This window comes from Bubalus kerabau, chromosome 6 (genome assembly GCF_029407905.1).
Source record: "Bubalus kerabau isolate K-KA32 ecotype Philippines breed swamp buffalo chromosome 6, PCC_UOA_SB_1v2, whole genome shotgun sequence".
Taxonomy (NCBI): Eukaryota; Metazoa; Chordata; class Mammalia; order Artiodactyla; family Bovidae; genus Bubalus; species Bubalus kerabau.
In genome coordinates, this window is record NC_073629.1 from 70,511,024 (window position 1) to 70,520,926 (window position 9,903).

Sequence of the window (9,903 nt, forward strand, 5' to 3'; positions counted from 1 at the left end):
AAACTCTGCTACACAAAAGCTCTTGAGTGATCAAGCCTGGTCCCTGGTCCGGAAGCTAAGTCTTCTTCGGAGATCACGAATTCTACACCATTCACCATAAGCTATCAATCTCTTGCCCTAAACAGTGTGAGATGGCCAAACTTGCAACACCCAACACAGGTTGGATAAAATTGGAAAGTGATACTAGTCACATGTACTCACAGTCCAGGGAAGAGGGACTGAATGCCATCTGGGGTCACAAGGGGGATGTATTCAGAGGCAGAATGAACCAGAAGGAGTGTGAGAGGCAGGCTTTGTAGTAACAAGGGGGTAGAGGACGCTGTGGTTCCTGTTGGGGTGTGATTTGTTTGTTTGAAGAGTTTCACAGGCTGGCTTCCAGGGAAGACTCATTAAACTGAGGACAGGATAGTTGCAGCCAGTCTGACTTACAGAGGAACTAGCTGGGTGGGGAGGCTTTCCTGCCAGGTGAGGGCATATCTGGCAAGAGTAGAGGAATGCAATGGCTAAGCTTTTGGGACCCTGTGAGACTGAAAGAGGTCAAGGCTGCACATGGGATTTCAAGCCTTGCAATATGATAACCTCCTGGACAAAGTCTTCCCCGACCCCCTCTATCTAGTCAGAGTCGGGCACTTTTCTGTACTCCTAGAGTAAATGTAAACAGTTGCCACCCTGCCTAGACGGTTAAATTCTGTTCTGGAAGGAGATAGGTCTAAACACACACTCACACACACACACACACACACACACAGCCCCCACAAACATAGAAGCAAATAAGCACATCTTACGCTATTGCAATCTACTACTTACTTGCCTGCTTGCATAACTACAGTAGTGTAAATGTCTTGAGTGTAGGGACTCTGTCTTTCATTTCCTGAATTCTCTGTACCTCACACACGGAAGGAACTTACCAAGTATTTCTTGAATAAATGAGTAAATATTCATTATGGACTAATTTGTGGAATATACCTTCATTTCTGCATGAAAATATACTCAAAATGCATTTTAAAAGTAAACATTCAGAACACTTTGATTTCACCAAAGATAGGGAATTTGCAACCAGGTGGTCCAAGCACTCTACCCATTTTTCCCCAGGGTAGGGGTATTCAGAGGCTGACTGGGGGACTGGGTTATGCAGTACAGAAGCAACAGCACTCAGGTTCCTGAAAAGTAGACTCTGTCTAGACAGAAATACTTGGGGAAGATTTTTCAGGGAGCTGGGTGCCCTGAGCCCATGACTGAACTCACTGAAATAATAGAATCTGTGTTATTACTTTGGCTGTGACCTCATTTACCTCACTTCCAGCCCCCAGGGTGAGGACCAGGGCAATTTAATACTCCTTTCTAAAGTGATTAGAGGGGAGAAATCAGCTTCCAGAGCAGAGGTAGTTTAAAATCCTTTTTCTTGTTTTAATGATTCCTGCTCTTCATCTTCACTTAGTCCCTTCATTCATTTGACCCCTCATTTCTCCCCAGTCCATTGGCCTTAACCTCCCATTCCATCAAGCCTAGGGTGGTCATTAGAAACCCTCAACTGCCTTGAGCCATGTTCCTACAAAAGCCACTCAAGGAAACCTAGCCCTGGATCAAACCTATAATCAATCTTCAACTTTCAGCCTTAGTTTCACTATTTTGCTTCATCCACATTTAAGTTTATCCAATTGGCGTGTAGCATATGCTGCTCAGCCTTCCCCTCTGACTTGCCCTTCAAACTCAGACTCTTCCTGCCCTTGCTCCCATCCACGTCATTTATTTCCCATTTATAACCTTTTCTCCAGACAAAATTGGAAACTCATCATTTAATTTTATGATGATTTGCGTGTATTCCTGTGTGCATGTATTTAGAAGATGAACAAGACATTTTTCCTTCTGAAAGGTAGGTAGAATGTGGGAGCAGCTATTCATCAGATGTCACTTAAACCATTTGTGAGCGTGAATTTCTATAAATTTAAAAAACACAATTGGAAAGAAGATGGAATCACTGAAGCTTAAAATGATTAGCAGTTTTGGATCAGGAGGATTGAATGTTTTCATCTTTCCCTTTAACTTTCTTGCACTAGAACTTAAGCTTCTTGAGGTGAGGAATAAGACCTAGCAGAGTGCTAGCCAAGAGCAGGCACTCAAATATTTGAAGAATGAAGGAGGATAAAGGTGGGTTAGGTTTTCCTACCTGTAAAATTTCTGTCTCAACTAATACACACACACAATGTATATCATATTTAATTTGAAGTTTAAATTGTGTCTCAGAAGAAAACACAGAGGTATGTATACAGGTTTGTACATTAACTATAAATTACAAAATTGACATTTGGATCAAGTATGAAAAAGTTGACCTTATGTGCTATCAAAGCTTAGCTCTTGTTATCTTACTTCAAAGAAAACCTTACTTTGGATGGTCAACAGAAAAAAAATGAAATTCTTCAAAAAATAAAAGTAAAACCAATCCATTCCTCAAAACATTTATTTCCCTTTATTATTATTTTTTGGATGAAATAAGCATCTAATCCTCTTAATCTCATTTAATTTTTACCTTGAAAATGTTTAGCAGCCTGTTCTTAAACTTATATTCTAAATACAGAAAGTGCATAACGTAGGTCAGTATTAATTTTTAGAATGTCAATTCAACTTAGCAGAAAAAAAAAGCAACTGATGTGCTTCAGTAATAACTTCCACTTGTTTTATTAAAGCTTGCAATTCTATTTAATTGGCATGTAATTTAATTGTCACGTAAGTTATTTAATTATATGCTATAAATGGAAAATGTTGTTTATAGGCAATCATATCTCTTTTGTTAGACTCTGGAATTCTAGATCTTCCTCAATCTCATTTTTATATGTAATTCTTTCATGCTGATTATTTGTATTGCATGATTGATTTATATCACATATTAAGTTGATTTTGCCATTGTTTATAGTGGTGTGTGTGTGTTTTGTAATTCAGAAGGCCAAAATTTAGCATACTTTATCAATGAAAACAGAAACCCAGAAAACCTGTGTTTCTTTCTTCAGGCAAAGTAGACTATCACAATGTTTCACATATGCCATTCAATCAGCCTGGCTTGCCCTACCCTCCAATCTTTGCCTAATTTCAGCATATTACTTTTGGAGGTTTACCTTCAGTGTTCTACTCAGAAAGCTCTTCTGATCTCATAACATATTAGATGGCTTTTTTCCAAGTCCCTTTAAGCAGAATAATAGTATTGAGTCAGACAGAACTAGGGTCTAATCTTTATCTTTCACTAATAGGGCAACCTTGGGCCTCAGGTAGCCTTAGATTTCTTGGTTGTAAATCAGGGACCACAATTACTTACCATATTGGGTTGCTGTGAAATATATTAGATAAATCTTATTGTGCCTTTTCACAATGGTTGGCACATAGAAAGCTTGTGAAAATTTTCTCTCTCTTCTAGTAGGTGCTCAATAAATATATGTTGGATGAGTGAATAAATTACAATTATCTATTCTTCCCAGTTTTATTGATGTATAATTGACTACAATTATCTTTGACTTGTCTGACCCCCACTACCATTTGTCCAGGGACGGGTGATGGTCTTTTGTCTCATGTAAGGTAGAGAATAGTACTTGCCACATAGTAACTGGTTGGTAAATTGTGAAAATCTCTAGCTCTCCCATTTGACTAAAGACTTGCACAGCTACTTTAGCACACACCATTCACTTAATGATTATTTGTTAAGCACCTGCTCTCAGACAGGCATTGTTCTCCAGGCAGGTTATAGGTCAGTGACAATGTCTGTTTTCACAGCATTTGCACTTTAGTGGAAAGAGACAGTGATAAGCAAGTAGACAGCTAAGTACACGGAATGTTGAGTGATGATAAGAGCTATAGAGAAAAATCAAGCAGAGTAAGGGGCAGGAGAGTGTTGGGGGCCATTGCTATTTTATGTAGTGTGATTAAGGATGCCACCCATGAAGGTGATCTTTGAACAAGAGATCTAGAAGAAGTCATGGAGTCAGGCATGCAGATAAAATATCTGGACGTAGGGTATTCAAGGCAACGCGAATAACAGGTGCAAAGCCCTGAGGAAGGAGCATGTGGTGTATCTCAACAAGATCGGGCAGCTGTGACCAAAGTGGAATGAGGAAGAGGGAGAGTAACAGAAGGTGACATCCGCACAGTAACAAGGAGATTACCACGGAATCAGAGATCAGTGAAAATATTTAGATTTTTAATCTCAGTCAGAAGTGTACCAATTAGTGTTTTGATACAGAAAGAAAAGCACTTTGTGAAGCAGGAAGTGGTTTATATACAGAATAAGTGCTTGAACATCACTAGAAGGGAGAGAGGGATGGGGGTCTAGGCTGGACCTCCTGTAAAGACTCCTAGAACAAGTCTTTAAAGCACCTTCCAAGCGGCATTGCTGTCTCTGCTCCTACAAAGAAGATGGGGAGTTAGCTACGATCCAGGGCTAACAAACCACCAGCAATATGACATCTGGTTCTCGCCACCCAAAGAGTGAGTGACTGGCTATGAGAGCACTGATGCGGAAAATCCTGAGGTCTCCAAGGTGCTGCTTATCAGGGCAATGGCCCAACGGCAGGAAGATGATTAACTCGTCTTCCAGATCTGATTAACTCGTCTTCCAAATGTGGCTTGGGTGTCTGTAGTTGGGGGAACTTATCATGAAATTTGTCTTTCTGGCGTTTGTATACAGGAAGGCAGGCTAGAAGGGGCCCCAGTAGACTATCTACCACAGGAAGATGTCAAGGAAATACACGATCTGAATTGTTTCAACAAGACCACTCTGGCTGCTATGTAGAGAATATACAAAGAGAGGCCATCACCATGATCCAGTAAGAGCTATGGTGGTTGGTGTAATCTTGTGTTAGATGAAATATTACAATCTAGGTCCACTCACTCATTGAACTGATGTCATTCATTCACTCAACAGTTTATGCATTTTACCACAAAACAGATTGCATGGCTCAATCCTGGGGAAATGTACTCATGTGATCTTATTGAAAACTGACTAAACATTTCTGTAAAACCAAGAATGAAATGTGTATGGCTATATGAATCAAAGCTTAAAGTCACCTTGCCTATGATGGTTATGTACATCCAAAGATCTCAATAGATATAAATTGTTATCTTTCATTTCTTAATATCAAAAGAGAAATCAGTTTATCCCTTAGTTTGAGTTCACTTGTCTACATGTAAAGCGTGTCAAAACTATGAGAAAGCTGGTTATGGACAATTATTCCCTCCCAGGCATGATGGAGGGCCCAAACACCTTGCACACTTAGCAGCATTGCTTATTTATTTGACCCTCATAAAGGCTCATTGCTTTATAGGTCAGGATATGGTAAACATTCTGATAAACAAATCCAGTAATGTAGCCAAAGCTGTTTTTTTTTTTTTATAAGAAAGTTAGAGTTTGTCTTTTTTCAATTCTTGTATCTCAGAGCAATGTAAAATTCCAAAACATGGATAAATGCTACCTGATGACATTTAATTTAGCATCTGAAATACATGTTGCTGATATCAAGCAGATGATTCAAAAACAGACCTTATAATAAACATAATATTACTTCTTGATCAAATAATTTTACAGATAAAAATAATTCAGTTTGCCTATTTAGCTACTATAGGATACATGTTCCCAGGTGATGGTTGTAACAACCTTACTCACTTTATGTTGTTTTTATTCTCCTTTGTGCTGCTTTTAATATACTTCATAAATGCTTCGTTTTGAAGAGAATACTGTGTGTAATGATTATTCTTCTGGAACCATGTAAAGTATTAAATGAAACAGTTTTCAAAATGCATATCTTCTGTATGTAGTACTCAAAGAAGTGTGTGTAACTATATATAACTATATATATATATATAAATCATAATCATAACTTTAATAGTCACCTGACTTTTTCTTTTTAAAGTTTCTATAAGCTGTATTTAATGAACCCAATTGAAGGAGAAATATTATATTGGGCTTCTCTGGTGGTTCAGTGGTAAAGAATCTTCCTGACAATGCAGAAGACACCAGTTTGACCCTTAGGTCAGGAATATCCCCTGGAGGAGGACATGGTAACCCACTCCAGTATTCTTGCCTGGAGAATCTCATGAACAGAGAAGCCTGGGGGCTATAGTCCATGGGGTTGCAAACAGTCGAACATGAAATTAGCAGCTAAACAACAACAGCAAGTTGTTGTTAGGTAGTATGATATAGATGGTTAAAAGTGTAATGTATGCTTTAAAGCTGTAAAGTTATGTTTTTATATAAATAAGACCTGAATTAAATAATCTTTTCTCACTCTTCAACTGTCACAGGTCAAATAGGTTTACTCAAGAAGATATTTTTATTGTTTATTTCTAGAATATTTCCTCATACTTTATAGTTTTAAAACTATTGTTTAATGGATATATATGATAAATATGTACATACACATGTACATACATGTGTGCATGTATGCATACATATAGGTGTAGGTAGGATGTACATACAGACATTTTGAAAAATAAATGAAGTATCCATTCATGGAAGGTTAGAGATTTATATTTCAAACTTGTATTTTTCTCGGCAGCTCATTCATCCAAACACTCAACAAATATTTGTAGAAGAAATAAATGTATCAATAAGTGCCTGCTCTGATACTCAATGGACAAAATGTATTCTTTAGAATTACTTTGACAGCAAGGGAAACCATGGTCTCTTTCACATTATATCTGATGTCTCAATTTATAATCATAGCTGTTCATTTAAAAATTTTAAAACTTTTTTGGAAGATATTATGGTGATCCAAATTTCCCAGAGATCGTGGGTGTAGTTTTTATGGTAGTACTAAGGCACTGTTGATACAAATTGCCAGTTCTGGGCCCTTGTTTCCCAATTGCATTCATTAAATGTTTTCAGGTGAGATCAATACTTTTTGAAAGTTTCCAAATTTAGTTTGTAAAATTGCATGCTTGGCTTGTGGAACAATTATGCTCTTACCTGATGAGAAATATTTTAACTCTTTCCTAATATTAGATACAAAGAAAAAGATCTGCTTTGCATTCTTTGTTTAAGGAAAAGAAATGTCCTCTTTTTTTTCTAGCCATATAAGCAAGCATAAAGTGTCTTTAAAAATCCTTCTTTCCCAGAGTCCACATCCAGACACACTCTAATATTGGCTGATGCTCCTTCCTAAAGCACTTTCTTCTCTGCCCATCCCCACATTTCCTGCCCCAGTTCAGGCTCTCCTGTCTCTTGAGCTCTTAAACAGCTTTGAACCTTACCTGCCTGGCCTTCACCAGTCTTCCTGCTTCCCTCCACGCTGCAGTGAGGGTAATTTTTCTAATTAGAAAATCTGATTTTATCACTGTCATGTGTACATCTTCCAGTGGTGCCTGAAGGCTAAACCATCAACCCATACTCCTGAGTTGAGCTTTCAAAGCCCCCTGGGGTTGGGGCCTCTCCATTTCTCCAGGCTCATCTCTCTGCCCGCTCTCTGTGTTCCAAGTGAACCAAAATAACTTCTGATTTCCAACCTGCAGCTCCTTTCCCTCTGTACACCCTACTCATTACTGTGCTTGAATGGCTGCAAGTTGTTGACCATGTTTTGGTGTTAAAGTGCCTTGAACTCTGGAAAAATTAGTGTAGCATTAAGTACTGAGATAGCAAATTCTCAGGTTAGAAGCAAGATTTTAAAATCAGGAGGAAATTTAGTAAGAATTCAAGGCTAAAAGAAAATGTGAATAGAAAAAAAAACCCAAAATATTATAAAAAACCTCCCCACCTTGCGTTAGATTTTTAAAAAATGCAACCAACCCTCCACTCCCTTATTTCTCTTAGAAAAGTCACCCAAGGTCACACACAAAGTAGCGTGATTTTCAGATCAGCTCTGGGATTCTACACTGACCCCAGTTAAAAGTTGCCTTAAACTTACTCATCCTTCAGGGCTTCAACATCACCACCTCTGTGGATCCCTCCTGATCCATGAGAGTAAATTGCTTCTGTGACCCCTGTAACATCTTGCGTGTCCCCAACCCAAATACAGTACTGACATACTTGTCATCTCCCTAAAGATAGGTGTGTAGATGGACATTTCTTCCCCAGTATGTGGCCAGATTATTGAATGGAAGGATCATCTCTCTCCTATCAGTAGTTCAAGTGCATGTCACAGAGCTTGAGACCTACCAGGTAGTCGCACTATATATAGGTCTGTTGAAATAAAATCTCTCTGGGAGGACCGTTGACTGAAGTCCATTTTGTTACTGATGACAAAGTGCAGTTTGTTCCTCACCAGTAGGTGTCGCACTAGCTCTATCTTTTTAGAGCACGTTTTGGCTTTTCTGTTCCGCTCTCACATATTAATTGGGTTGTTATGGGAAGGAGATGATAATTTAGGCACTGTTTACAGAATAAAACTGATTTAACCTTCAGTTTTTCTGTGAACATTTTTTCCAAACCTAGTGTTCCAACTGAAATTGCCAAAGTAAAAAAGAAGACTTCAAATTTAAAAGATGATTAGAGTGAAATAAAAATTCAAGATGGGACATCAAGTTAAGAACACAGGAAAAATGTGAAGCACAAAATCAACACCTCAGAATGGTAATGGCATGATAATAGCTGTAGCCACACAACTGTTTCTTTCCATCTCACAAGCAAAAAGCAAATTGTGTTTAGTATCTGAGCAAAAGGGCTCGAAGGAAAAACAAAGCCCAGAATAAAATGTGCTTTGTTTGTAGGGTATCATTAGCTTTAAGGAACTCAAGATCCTGCATAAAGAACCTTTAATCATGCACTTATGAATATTATACGTCTAATACTTGCACAACCTGAGAATCAGGGAAACAGAGAAACAGCAGAAAAGAAAACAAAGGAGATGATAAATGATCCTTGGAAGTGTGAAGACATACAGTGAAAAGAATTTTTAAAATAAGATAGAAAATGGCCAGATACACATTACTAAATACTTGCAGCTTGGAACAGTAGAGGAGAGACTGAGTCTTGGAATCAGAAGATCAGGGTTATGAATTCTAAGACTAGCTGTGTGACCTCAGGCTATATAGATCTGTCCTCTCAGATTGTCTGTGTTTTGAAACATAAAATAAAGCTGATATCCAAACTGTGTTGCAATGGCCAAATAAGATAATGCATATAAATACGCTTCATGTTCTTTAAAATGCTATAGCAACATAAAGTAGTATTGGAGGAGAAACATGAAATTAACATTTATTCAGCATTTACCCTGTTGCAGGTAAGTGCTGGGGAGCACTTGACATAAAAATACCTTTGATTTCTTCCAGTAGGCAAGACTCACCTAGTCACTGAACTGCATTCACAGGTCCCTACACTCACTCCTGGTCATCTCTGTGTTTCAGTGCAGTTAAGTCCCTACATATGAACAAGTTCCATTCCAAGAACATGTTTGTAAGTCCAACAAGGTTGCCTAGGTACCCAAGTAACACAATCAGCTATACATTACTGTAACAAGATTATAATAATTTTTACACAAATAATACATAAAAATAATGCCTTGAGAAGCACAACAGCTGGCATACAGGGGCTGGTATTGAGTGACCATGCAAGAAGAGTTACTGACTGGAGGAGATAGAGGAGGTAGGAGATGGTAGAGCTGAAGGATCATCAGCAAAGGAGACAGAGGGCAAGCAACAGTTTCACTCACCCCCATGTTGATGGCACAGATTCTGTTTCTGATGCTAGACTCAATTCTATCTACCCTCTTGAAAAAATGGTTCAGTGGTGTCTGAGTAGTAGCTCTTTTTTTCTCATCATAGATGACACGGTAGCACTGGATCTTCGTGCAGGGTTCTACGTTCAGGTCCTGAGCCTGAAAAACTAACAGTGCCTCCTCAAATAAAGAAAATCCCCTTGCCGTTTCCTGCATTGTGAATCGCTTCGGTTCATCAGTTACTTCTTCTTTCTCTTTGTCTATCTACATCTTT